This window comes from Octodon degus, unplaced genomic scaffold (assembly GCF_000260255.1).
Source record: "Octodon degus isolate 3935 unplaced genomic scaffold, OctDeg1.0 scaffold00048, whole genome shotgun sequence".
Classification (NCBI taxonomy): domain Eukaryota; kingdom Metazoa; phylum Chordata; class Mammalia; order Rodentia; family Octodontidae; genus Octodon; species Octodon degus.
Genome location: NW_004524624.1, coordinates 8287730 through 8301790, shown reverse-complemented (window position 1 = coordinate 8301790; position 14061 = coordinate 8287730). Strand labels below are relative to the sequence as shown.

The 14061-nt window shown below is 43.2% G+C and overlaps 1 non-coding gene across 1 annotated transcript; it reads left to right on the top strand.

Annotated features, from left to right (window-relative positions):
- Positions 1 to 6665: 6665 nt before the first annotated feature.
- LOC111817100 lies at positions 6666 to 6797 on the top strand. Its single transcript, XR_002821370.1, has one exon. It is a non-coding gene; the product is annotated as a small nucleolar RNA SNORA38 (small nucleolar RNA).
- Positions 6798 to 14061: the final 7264 nt, after the last annotated feature.

Below are 14061 nucleotides of genomic sequence, written 5' to 3'. Positions count from 1 at the left end.
ACAGAGTCGTCCAGTGGAGCCAGTGTCTGGTAAGTGTCTTGGAGGGTGCTGAGGAAGGAAGGCGAGGAGAGGAGAAGGCAGACTCCAGCCAACAGGTAGATGCAGAGGTCTAAGGCATCAAACTCTCAGGGTGCTAATGAGGGACCAGGCATGCGCAACTGCTCCCAAGTTGCACCACGACTTGGGAGTTGCTTAATCTTAGAAGAGCTGGGACTAGAAGGCATGTTTGTTGCTTTTCTGGGCAGGCGTATGCCCATTCTCTGTGTACCTGGCCTTTCCTTACTGATACCCAGGGCAGTGAGGCTCCCACAAGAAAGAACAAGAGGAACATGGTTCTGTGTTTGTGGATATTTTGACCCAAGAGGCAGGAACCCATGTATCATTTGGGTATTATCTAACAGATAAAGCGGCAATACTAGTAACTTTGAAAATATTGCTGAAATGTCTATGGTCAATGTGAAATGGGGACAGGAAAACAGCCTAGAGAGAATTTTGGACCAGATCCTTCAGATACAGGGTTGCAGCGTCTTCTGCTTTCCATCTTGGAAAATCTCGGTGGTCCTCATTCCAGTCAGAAACTGGGAATCCACTACTGGCTCCCTGCAAGGCAGTCTCCCGCCCTATGCGTGTTTAACTTGGGAAACACCTGTTTTGGTTTTGTTTCTTGGCTTGCAATCTGTTTTGGTGCTTGACTTTTTCTTCACATCATGCCAGGCTGGTGTGCTCACTTTAGACTAGATTCCCAAGCTCATTTGTCACTTTCTGAAAGGCCGCCTCTCTTCCAGGTTCGCCACCCTCCAGGACTCCAACTATGTCTCAGCAGGCTGCGTCTTCTGCCAAAGGCTTTTCCAAGGGCTCTTCCCAGGGCCCCACTCCGTGCCCCGCCCCGGCACCCACCCCTGTGCCCTCGCGCTCCTCTTCTTGCTGCGGTGGCTGCTGTGGTTCCGGCGTGGGCTCCGGAGGCTGCTGTGGCGGCGGCTGCTGCGGGGACAGCGGCTGCTGCGGCTCCAGCAATACCGGCTGCTGCTGCTTCCCCAGGAGGCGCCGCCGGCAGCGAGGGGGCGGCTGCTGCGGCAGGAGCAGCCAGAGATCCCAGAGCTCCTGCAACAACCAGAGCTCGGGCTGCTGCGGAGGCTGCTGAACCCGCCCGAGGTCCACAGGCACCCTCCTTCCCACCCTCCTCCCAGTGTGACAGCTCTGTGCGGGGCGGAGTCAGACCCACAAAGGTTACTGCGCTCTGAGGTTCAGGAGCCCACCCCGTTCGCAGCCCCTCGAGACTCTGTGACCCTTCCCTGTGATGTTTCCCGCCCGGGCTGAGTCACGGATGGAACACTGGACTCCGATGTGCAGGGGCTCACACACAGCAGGTGCTTAATGCATGCCTACGGAGTTGTCCTTTGAAGATCTCATAATAAAACTTCTACCTGCTCAGACCACCTCTTTTCCCATTTATTTCTTCATTCTATATTAGTCTTACTTTATTACCTCACTCACTGCCGCTCACAGGAGAAAACCAAAAACTTCATGCTGAAAAAAGAATATGGCGTCCAGGTAGTTAATTTGGGTAGCTGCGGTCACTTATCGACTGTGGAACGCACCCTAAGAGTTTTGTGAGGCACACGCCATCGGACTTTCCTAGTGACTCACTGAAGTAGGTGCTGTTATGCCCACTTTATAGAAGAGAACCTGAGGTTAATTTGTGCAGTCATTTAGGCTTATGTGACAAAGAGGACCTGATTCCAGAGCTTGTTGTGTTACCGCTCTGCTTTTCCTGAGCCAACAGGGCACTTCCAGCCCCAGGTCCAGGTTACTGCGTGGCTGAGGTCTGGATTGGAAACTTTAGGGGGTTCTGGGCTCAGGCCAGCCCGGTTGGTTTGAGGCTGTTTTGTTTTGTTTACTGTCATCACGGAGGATCCTTGGTCCAGGCTGATTTGGTGTGGAAACTCTCAGCTGAGCCTTCCAGGAGGCTGGAACTGCCCTCTCCTAGTCTCACCCCGGGGAACCAAGGCATGATCAGGGGCCCCCGTGTTTCCTACTCACTGTGGGGTGTGACACGCTGTGCTCAGAAATGTGGGAATCTCCTTTTCCAGAAAGAGTGGTGGTGTCATCCTGAATAAGACAGAAACCCAGCCTTGTAGGCCAGACTTCTCCGGCTCTTTGTAGGCAAGAGGAAGTATTAGGAACGAGCCTTCTGCATGGTGTCACCTGGGTTCAGAAAAGAAGGAATTATAATGGTGATAATCATAGTGATAAAATAGCTACCATTTATGGGGCACTAACGTTCCAGACACATGTGGAGGCACTTTACATATTATGTCACCTAATAGTCACTTAATGGTTCATAAATAGATGTTAATTTCTATCTCTCTGTATTTATATATTGGGGTTCAGGGGATTCAATGATTTGGACCAGAGCTGCACAGCTAGAGGATGTCGGAGTCCCTGACAGCAAGTGAGGAAGGTGAGACTTGAACTGAAATCTGTTTGACACCCAAGTGGATGTTCTGGTGCTCATGGTCACACCCTGCAACCTTAGAAATAACCACCTTCCAGGGGCAGAGGTGCTAGGACCTCTGTGGACACACCCAGGCTCTTAGGAAATTACAGCTTGCTTCGCAGCCACTGTGGCATTAATGACCCAGTGACTGGTGAGCTCTTACATGGCACCCACCCAGAGCCATCTACTTAAGGTATCCACTCAGACAGAGAGCTGAAATAACCCATCGGTTCATCCAGGCTGCTTAAAGCTGAGATCAAATGACCCCCAATGAAGCGGGACCGAGGCAGCCCTGCCAGGCATGCGAGTGCCTCTTGCTTCCATCTCTGAGATTATGTGACTTCCCGTGGGAGGGGACTTGTGGAAGCTGTTTGCAAACAGATGACATCACCAAGGCCCTTCTTTCTCCACGCCAGCGATGAGTGATGTGTGCTGAAGCAACAGATCCTGGGACTTCATGGACTGAGAGTCAGGGGTGGAGATGGCCTGACTCAGAACAGACTGGGGGCCAGGGGCAGCCCCTGAGCAGGAAGCTGAAGCTAAGCTTTGGGAAAGGATGATCACTTAACCAAGAGACACATAAACACGAATGGGGACAGTTCTTGTACACATGAGGCACGTGGGTGCGCATCAGAGGACTGGGAGGATGGCAGCAAGGATGAAGCACACACCAGGGGGACCGATGGATGTGGGGTCCTGTCCTCACTGGCACAGTGAGGCCTGGAGTGTTTAAGGGGTGCTTCCAGGTACCTTGGCCCACTGGACACTTTCACTAACTACCCCTTTTCTCTGAAAATATGACCTAGCTGGAAAATAATCAGCTAGAGGTCAAAAATTGATAAGTAGAGGTCAAAAATTCCACCCTAAATCAGACTCTTCCTACTTTACCTGTCAGAACTGTTCTTTTACCTGGTGGCTACTCTGTAAAGCAGGTAAGGCAAGGATAGACTGAGTCAGGCCAGCATTTTTGATCAATCATATATTATAAGCTTAATGTTGTTTATTAAGTTCTTGTACCCTCCCCACAAGGTAAGTTTCCTCCTCATTTGCTTGAATAAAAAACTGGAACGCAGGACTGGTAGACATGCCAAGAGTATACAGCTTGTGCAGAAGGCTTTGGTCTTGATGTGTCTGGCTCCCAAACCTTTTGAACAAAACACTATACCATGCATTTCTGAGAAGAAAGACAGTAGCCTTGTACTTAATGGAAGGAGGAGAAAGGGGGTCTGAGGAGATGGCAGTGGGGTAGAAAAACCCTCCAGGATACATTTTCAGAGAGAAAGGACACCAGGTCTTGGATGTTTTGAGTTCCAATTCAAGGACTTTACATGGTATATTTGTGATGTATGGTAGTGGGAAAATAGTTCTGAAAGAAATATTCCAGGAAGGTAGAAGTTGACCTACATAGCAACCATAGCACTCTACGACATGCCCTCAGGACTGACAGGTGGCAATAGTGAGGATGCTCCGGAGGAGTACCAGCGTGGGCAAGTGCAATGGCCCAGGCTCCACGAGATAACTGAATCCTGCACATAGCAGTGAGCAAGAAGAGAAAAGGAGAGATGTGAAATGCATTTGTCTGGAAGGAAGAAGAACAGATAAATTTGGGTGCAGCACTGGGATGAGGAAGAAGAAGCAACTGGGGTATCTCTGAGGCTATGTGCCCAACACCTGGCAGATCTTTAGTGACAGAAAAATAGAGAAGTCACCAAAAATACAGGCACAGAGAAGAAAAGGGTGAGTGCTGTTGAGTTGGAGATGCTGGTAGGATGACCATGGGCTAGTGACATGGGCCTGCAACTGTGGATACAGAACCTTTGAAAGCAGAAATGAAAGCAGGCGCAGGGGCTCGGGGTTCAATCCCTGGACCTGCTGTGCTGGCCCGGATCCCAGGGCACACTGAGATGGCAATGGAGACTGGGTGTGGTGGCGCACACCTGTCATTCCAGCTCTTGGGAGCCTGTAAATAGGTGGATCACTACAAGTCCGATCTAGTAGTGACACCCGGAACACCTTGTAGACCCTTCCCTAAAATACAAGAAAAAAAAAAAAAGGAGACTGAAATGAACACAACTAAGATAAATAATAACAAGCCAGAAAGAAGTAGGAACTGATCTTTGGGAACAGATGTGGTCTGGCTTCTGCAATGAGATTTGGGAAGACAGAACTGCTCTGTCTCGTTCAGCGCAGCGTACTGTGTGAAGGGCAACGGAGACACTGGGCACACAAGAAATACGTGGTGAGAAATGAATAAACGAATGAATAAAACCGAAACCTAAGAAGTCAGCAGCAGAGGGGACTAAAGAGGAAGAAGCTGAGTCACAGGAGAAGAAGGTGAAGACAATGAAGTCGGAGAAATTACTCAGAGACTTGGCCTAGACGGTTCACAAGGCTGCATTCCCGGCTTAGGCTCTAGGAATCCAGGCAGAAGCAGCCAAGGTTGCGGAAGCTAGAGGGTGTCTCCGGCTCAGTGAGTCACAAGATCGTCCTTTCAGGTGCCAAATCCGTCTTACTACCTTTCAACCGTTGAACAGTTATAGTAGGAAATTCCATCTGGAGGGACAGCAGCTTCGTCTTAATTAGGTGAAACAGGCTCAACAAGAAACTGGCATCCTGGTGGGTAAGGAATACACCCTCTATTCTGGAGATGCTGCTGCCCCAGCTCAAAGTGACTTAGCTCTGATAAATCTGAAATATGTCCTCGCCGGAGTGACAGTCAGTCCCAGAAAAGCAAGCTTCTCTTCTCCTTTGATTGAATGTTTGAAGGCAAGAGCAATGGTTTCTAATTGAACTATGAACCTCATTTTTGCTACCCATAGGAAATTCACTTCCGTCTATTTAAGAGATAAGAATTAAAATTCTCCCTCTGCCCCAGTCCTTACATGATTTTCTGTTCATTCACTACTATACCATTTCATTCTTTAATATTGATTGAGCACTTAGTATATTCTCGGCACTTTAGGACACAAAATTAACTCCTTTCTAGTAGATTGGTGGGGAATTCAAATATCGTAAAACTATGTAATGGGATGAATGCTTGAGCCCAGCCCTCAGCACAGGTATGGTTCATACTGCTGAGGCAGTACGTACCATTTGACCTTAATTCTGAAAGATATGTAGGAATTAGGCTGAGAACGTAGGAAAAAAAAAATCAAAGACATATTCGTATTAAACATTTGTTACAGTAAACACCAAGTGCAAAGGCTAGAGAGGTGAACCTGTGTTTTGCAGTGAACAATTTTGTATGGCTGAGGCCCGTGGAGACCAGGGTAGGTGGGGCTGTACCTGTAGCTGGTCAGAAAACAGCTATGGCAGCGCTCTGCATGACTTACCAAAGCATCTGGAAGTTCTTCTGGAGCCGTGGTGGATCACAGCGTTTTGCAATGTAGAGCTTGGTAGGTGTCTCTGTTTCTGTGTCTGTCTGTCTGTCTGTTTCTGTCTCTTTCTTTCTGTTTTTCTTATGCTTTTTAATTATATCAAAATACCCTGGGACTAGTGGTGAAGTTTGGTGGTAGAGTGCTTGCTTTGATGCTCAGTACCCCAATCCCCAGAGCTACAAAACAACAACAACAACAACAACAACAACAACAACAACAACAACAACAACTTTTTAGTGTAAGAATCAGGGGTACTAACTTCATCTCTAGTGTTGTGCTCACCTAGCTTTTCTCAGTGTCTTTCTTAAATTTCAAAGAGCACCGTCTATAATTCTTTTCCTTAAATCTTCTTCAACCCTGCTGTTCTGTCGGCCTTTTGGCTAGGTCATCTCACTCCAGTCACCAAGCCATCTCTGAAAGTGGACATTCACTGATGTCCCCTGGCTCCCCAGGGCAGGGAGCCGGGCCTCCTCCCAGCACTGACCAGTCATCCAGCAGCCTCTGCTTCTCCCTTCCGGAGACAGCATTTCTCACAGCGTGTTCCAGTCATTGGTCTTCTTTATTTTCTGTTAGTATCTTCCCCTAGCTCTGCAGTTTTTGTCCTACCAACCTCCCGAATTCAATCACACGTTCTTCATATTTTCATTAGAGGGCCTAATTTTTCTGGGCTACTGGTCATAATTTCAGACAGAAAGTTATAATCTGGTGATTCCTTTATGTGGGTGTCTCCAAACTCTCTTGGTAGCATGGGAATTTCCTTTAAATTGCGGGTTAAGAGTTTCTAATTCTCACCCTCTTACAAAGGTGTGTCTTGGGTTCCTCGTCTTTAGACATGTAAGAGTTAGAGGCAGAAAAAATTGTGGATTTGGTGACTTCTGGGCCAGCTTGCTCCCTGCAGGCTCCAGATCAACCATCTCACATAAAAAAAAAATTTAAAAAAAAAAGGGTTTCTAATTCTCGCAGGATATGTTCTTTTGGATATCTCAGGCACATCTACTACGCAGAACTACCCTCCAACTAGTTATTTTCTTCTTTTCTCAGATTTTTCTAGTTCAGAGGAAGGAAACACTGCCACCATCTATACTAAAAGCGTACAGAGAAACCTGGGACTCTATTTTCTATTATTTTGTATCTACACAGACAGCATGCTATACTGCCTTTTTTCTTTATTTTTTGCCCCTTTTTTTCTGCCCTTTTCTTTCTGTATCTGCCACCACCACTTTTAAAATTTCAATGAAAAAAGGACAAGGAATTTGAAAGTGCAGGATCTTACCATGTAATACCAGAGGAGTTGGAATTAGAAATCTTAGTCCATGCTGACACTGGGTGGGACACATGCTGTCTTTAGGGAGGTCAGAACCCCAAGCCATGGTCTACGGACAGCTCTCTACCCCTTACATGTCTCAGGGACATTGTTACCCTTTGGAGCACTTTAACACTAACTCTCCTATTTTCTTCCTTTAAATTCTTTGTTGTTCCAATATTTATAGCTTAATATTAGCATCCTCAAATCCACCATTTTATACTAGCAATGGTTGTTATTTGGTCCACATTTCCACCTTTTTCCTTCCTCTGCAGACCATTTATTTACAGCATTCTTCCCTTCTTGTTCAATTTCTTTCTTTCTTTCTTGATGAAATAAATACTCCGGTGTTCTTTTAGTCATTCTTTGTTAGTAGCAAGCTCAGTATTCATCTGAAGAGATCTTACTTTGGTCGTTGGACTTAAGTGATGTTTTTCTGGAATATAGAATTCTAGGTTGGCAAGTATTGCTTACAATCATTTTAGAGATATTTTTGACACTAATAATTGAGAAGGGTAAGCTTAATTTCTTTTCTTTTCCTCTCCCCCTACTCCCTTCCCTTCTCTTCCCTTCTCTCTTTCCCTTCCCCCTTTCCCCTCCCTCCCTCTCTCACTCCCTCCCTTCCTTTTCTTCCTTTTGTACTGAAGATTAAACCTAGGCAGGGTGTTCTACCATGAGCTATATCCCTTGCCCTTTCATGACTTTTCACTTAAATTTTCAGACAGGATCTCCCTGATTTGCACAGGCACAGCTCACATGGTGGTCCTCCTTGCTCAGCTTCCTGAAGTGCTGAGATTACAGGAGTGCATCACTGTGCCCAGCTTTAAAATTTTCTTTTGTGGGAGAAAGAAAATAATGTGTTTTATCTTCTGACACTTTGGTGTCTCTGACTTGTGACTTTTATTTATTCCTGAAAATTTAGAGTTATCATTCTGCAGATATTGCCTTGCATTGATTCTTAGGCTTCCTTCGAAATGCATGTAGGTTTTTTACATTCTGTATTTCAGAAACTACTGCACTCTAAACCATTTCAACATTTAATCATCCCTCTGTCTGTGGTTCTGCATTGAAAGATGTGATCACTTGGATTGAAAATAGTTTTTAAAAGTTGTATTTGCACTAACTGTGTAGAATTTTTTATAGTCACTATGCCCACAACAATACACTATGACAACTATTAACGTTGCATTTACATTATGTTAGATATTATAAATAATGTAGCACTGGCTTAAAGTATGGGAGGATGTGCATAGGGTGCAACCAAATATGATGCCATTTGTCACAAAGGGCCAAGCCACCTTAGGTTTGAGCGTCCCTGGGCTTCTGGAATCAGTTTCCCATACAGTCTGAGGACTCCTTCCTTCAGTTTACCGTTTTTCTTCGCAGTGCTTTTCATATTGTCTGCCAACTATTATGTTAACTTCCATATCTATATTTCCTTCCTTATATCTTAATGAAACTCCCAACTTTTAGTGGGACCTGTGGCTACCCAGAGTAAAGATTCCACGTAACTAAGAGTGGCCACATCGCACAGTTCTGGACAAGAGGGTGCTAGTGGAGGTACCTCCAAGGTACTTTTATATAGAATGGCCTCAAACACTTTGTCCCTTTCCTTTCTCATCCTTTCCTTCTCCTTGCTTGGGATATGTGTCAGTGGCTGGAGCTGCCTGTTGAGGCAAAACCAGTGTCACCGGCCACGAGTTGAAACAGAAAGACAGAAAAAGCATTGGCCCCAGGTGGCTGTGGAGCCTTACCAGAAGGACTGATGGCCACGGTCTGCATTTGGGGCTCACAATTATATTAATTTTACATGTAAAAATTCTATCTCATTAATCTACCTGTTTTTTTAAATTAAAATTTATTTTTAAAAATTTTAATGATATTACCTGTCTATCTTTTATTCCTTTTTATCCCCTGTATTTAGTACAGGATCTATAGGGTCTCACTACAGACTGGACTGGTGGTTACCCTCCTGTTTTCAAACTCCCCTGTCCTGGGGTTACAGGCATGAACCACCACACCCGAACTCAGTTGCTGGCTCAGTGTGCCCCAGAGGTGGGGCCCAGCATGTGACGTGGGACGGGGGTTGGATCCTTGGTCCCTGTGCTTACCAAAGCAGGTGTTTAGTCCGCTGAGCTATCTTGCCGGCCCTCATGCTTGTAGGTTTTAAAGGCTTATTCTTTTCCCTCTTTGTAAGCCCAGACTAAGGCAGCTTGTTTGTATCTTGTGACATTGTTTCCTTAGTCTGTCCTCGTCACTGAAGCCATCTCCTGCTTTGCTCTCAAAGTTATCTCCTATTCTTCATGAGCTTAGATCCCAAATTGCTAAAAAATGACAATTTCCATCTTCAGCCAGCTACCATATCAACTTAAGAGCTTCTTATTTTGGTTTTGGCTTTTTAATTGCTTCTTTCATTGTAGAACTTGGGGGATTTTTTTCTTATTTTATTGCAAGTTGACATGTACATTAAAAGGATTCATTATATATTATCTAACACTTGAAGTGGACTATCATACAAAGATTTTTAAATTTTCTAATAAAAATTACTGCTAGATCCAGCAGTTGTTGCTATTTATTTATTTTTTTCTGGTAGAAGGGATTGAACTCAGGACCCTGCGCTTGCTAGACAAGCACGTTTTCTACTGAGCTATTTCCCCGGCCCAGTTGTTGCTTTAAAAGTTCTAAATTGTCTTAGTTTTATTCAAGATGACCGAGAGAAATTTCTGCTGTTCTTGAAGGCAAGTTTTCTCTGGAGACTCTGGGAATGACCAGTGTTATTTGATGTGAAAGGACCTCAAAAGAAAGTCAAACCCCGGTGGGCAGACTCCTGGTTGTCACCCCACTGCTCACCACAGCAGAAAGTGTGTACAACTTGAGACACCAAGTTTCTTGAGGACAGAGATTGTTTTCTGTACATCCTGATGTTTCTTTTGTTCGCACTATGCTTTATACCTAGGAGTTGCTCAACACAGCTGTTGATTGAGTTGACGGCCAGAAACTATATAATTTAATCCTTGCTTTGTACTTTATACTCACTGGAAAATTACACCAAGGTGTGGTGCATTTCAATATAAAGTAGCATGTTAGCCCTGCACTCCACCCAGTCCAGAAACATACGAAAAATGCCCGGGCTCATTTTTGACATTATATTCATTCCATAACTAATTCACAATCAATAATAAAGTAGAAATGAGTAATGCAATAATTTTTTAGTTCAAATTATATTTTAAAAACCTGTAATCATAAATGGTTCAAAATTTAGGTCATCTTTAGTAGTAGATATGATCATTTTCTCAAATGTTGAAAGAAATTCCAATTAATGCTGAACATATTTAGGGTATTTCAGATCAGTGCCTCAGATGATGGTTTATTTAATCTTTAAAAATTTAAATTTTTAAGAATATTATCATATTAACTTTTCAATATCGAGGTAAGTTTTTCTCTTATCACTGAATGATTGTATTCACTACAGAAAAAGATTAATATAAATAAAATATAACTAATAATTTTATCATTCACAGATAATCATTTTCACACCTGATTGTGTATCTTTCTAGATATTTCTGTTTGGAAAAAAAAATTCTTTTTTTTTTTTGTAGTTTAGTACAAGGTCTACAGGGTCTCACTACATAGATTGGACTCATAGTGGTCCACCTCCCAAGAGCTGGGATTACAGGTACACACCACCACGCCCAGTCTCAATCCCAGTCTCAGCGTGCCCCTGGTGTGGGGCCGGGACAGCAGGCTGGGGGTCGAACCCAAGCCACTGCGTTTGCTTAAGCAGATGTTTTAATCCTCTGAGCTATCTGGTTGGCCCTCGGAAAAAAAAAATCTTTCAAAAATATCTGCTTTTATCCAATAACATAATAGCATTTTTTTCATGACAATAAACCTTCATCCATAGCAGGAATTTTCCAAGCATGTTTTTATGCTTGAGTAGTTTTCTATTTCATGGGTAGGCCACTGCTTATTTAACCCATTTCTTATTGCTGGGCCTTGTCTCACCTTTACTGTAATTAAATCTGCATGTAATGCATGCAATTTCTTCATTCAACAAATATTTATCAAACACTTTCACGCTCTCCGGTACTATATTAAGTATTGAGGATCCAGAATGGGGGACGAGGTTTCTGCACTCAGCCTTATGGATGGGGCACAGGAAGGTAGAACATAAACAGTCAGACCACAAATCAGATAATCACATGGCGTGGCAAGTGAAACAGGGTGATGAGATGGAGAAGGACTGGGTGGAGTCTGTAATTTAGGTCTGGAAGACTGATGCTGCCGCACAGCCACAGCATAAACCTGAGGTGACCCTGTAGAGGGAGAATTGCTGCCTGCTGCCCTCAGCCAGCCTTCCGGGCCCATGCTGAGAGCCTGCGACTGTCTCAGGTCCCAGTCTCCAGCCTGACAGCCTCTCGCCTGCACCAGCGCTGCCCTCTGGGGAGCTCTGTCTGCTCTGACCTTTTACAAAGAAGCTGCACGTGAACATCTTTTTTTTTTTTTTTTTTGCGGAACTGGGGATTGAACTCAGGCCCTTGCGCTTGCCAGGGAAGCGCTTATTCCACTGAGCCGTCTCCCCGGCCCCTGCAGCCTAACATCTTGATCACTCATGTATTTATTTTTAGTACGGAAACATTCAAATCTGTGCAAATGGAAAATGAAATAGCCCTCAACTATTTAGCAATCAGATGGCAAAAAATTAATATTTTACAAATATTGATTAATATTTACCAATTCATTTATCCCTGACCTCTTATTTTGTTTTGAACCATTTTTTGGCTATATTAGCCACTTTTTAAAAATTGGTATATATTTCTGGACTCCAGACTCACAGTTTACCTTTTTTTTTGGCAGAACCGGGGATTGAACTCAGGCCCTTACATTTGCCAGGGAAGTGCTTATTCCACTGAGCCATCTCCTGGCCCCTGAATTTAGGATTTAAGTTTACCATTCTTAAATCCAAAAGCATGAAACTTTTGACCAATAGGTCTCAAAAGTTTCTTCTACTCTTTGGCAAATCTCTTTTCTCCTTCACATTATTATTATTATTATTATTATTATTAATTATTAAATTTTCTTTTAAAGAAACAGCATAGGGCCAGCCAGACAGCTCAGTGGATTAAAGTGCCTGCTTAAGCAGATTCAGGGATTGGGGTTCGATCCCCAGCATGCCGTGCCGGCCCCACCCCCTGGGTACACTGAGACGGTGATTGAGGCTGGGTGTGGTGGTGCACACCTGTAATCCCAGCACTTGGGAGGCTGAAAATAGGAGGATCACTACGAGTCTGATCTGTGTAGTGAGACCCTGTAGATCCTGTACTAAATATATAAAAAGAAAGAAACACCTTGAAGAATTACTCACATTTTGAATCTGAGTGACTGTTGCATTTATCTTTCTTGTAGTATTCCCATAGCCCCCACTAGTTCTGAGGCACTTATAATTAGATCTAAAAGCTGCATTTAAATTAATTAATTAATTAATTTATTTATTTATTTTGCAGTACCTGGGATTGAACTCAGGATGCATTTAAATTCCATATCAGTTTCTTTTCTTGGCAACATCTTGTGATGTTCTACATTTGCTATTGCTCCACACAGAAGACAAATATGCTCTGAATATTTCATCTTCAGTGACATTAAGACTGACATCGGGCAACACTCTCGGGTCCCCTTCTGTCCCTTTCTCAGACAGGAGCTTTCTTTCTCCCAATAAATGTATTCTGCTCTTTAAAAAAAAAAAAGATTGACATCTCCCAGCTCCTCACAAACCTTTCTCTTAAGTGTGGTAAACATATTCCATGCTTGTTGCTGGAGCCATTATTTCATTAGAGATTAATACATAGTAATTTCTTAATTCTATCATTTCTTATTCAGTTAGTAACTGGAATTGTTTTTTATCAAAAGAATTTTCTCATCACTGTTTGGTAGCCTGAAACACAAGATATATAAAAGACAGAACAAAAACTATATTATTTCTCTTGTTAATTTTCAGAAAAATGAGTTGATGGTTTAGCAATCTCTAAAGAGATAACTTTTTAAAAGAATTATGGATTTCATACAAGGTAACCTGTATAGATCAGTAGTGGTTCTTTCACCCAGTATTTTAACAGTCGGAGCCCTTAAAGTCTGCCTGCGTGCTTTGACACAGCCCCAGTACTCTACCTTAATGTCCCTGTTTTCTAGTACAGTAGGTGTCTTAGGATTTCTGTTTTCTTGTAGTGGGAAACAATATTTAGAGGTTTTCATGTGGACATGGTAGAGGTAAAAAGTTACTAAAGCATTATTTTTGCTGGATCTTTTCAATGAAGAACTATAGCACATATTTGAAAAGAGAAAATCATCAATGATATTTCTGGTTAAATTTTTATATTTTAGGATATGTACTTAAATTCTTAGATTTTTATGTTTTCTTTGTACACTGAAAATTTTGTTCTTTTTAAGTTTTATTCTATGAAACAGCCACACTGCTTTCTAAATGATGATGGTAACACTGCTATTTTTTTTTTTTTTGTAACACGGGGATTGAACTCACCCTTGTGCTTGCCAGGGAAGCACTTATTCCACTGAGCCATCTCCCCGGCCTACACTGCTATTGTTGGTAAGGCACTTAAATGCTGTGTGAACTTACATTGGGACTTACGTTCTTGAAAGAAAGTTGTAAAGTAAAAGAAGTGTTTTAAAGTTACTTAGCATAATTCTTTTGTCAGTATATTTATGCAATCTCATACATATATATGCATATATTTATCCACACCCTGAGCTCTAAGACAGTCCTCGTATGTGCAGTGGGACTTGGACTGACCATTAAAGCAGTCTTTCATTTGGATGCTTAACCTAAGGGTTAACTAAAAGTTGTCTCCTTTAACATTCAGGCATATATA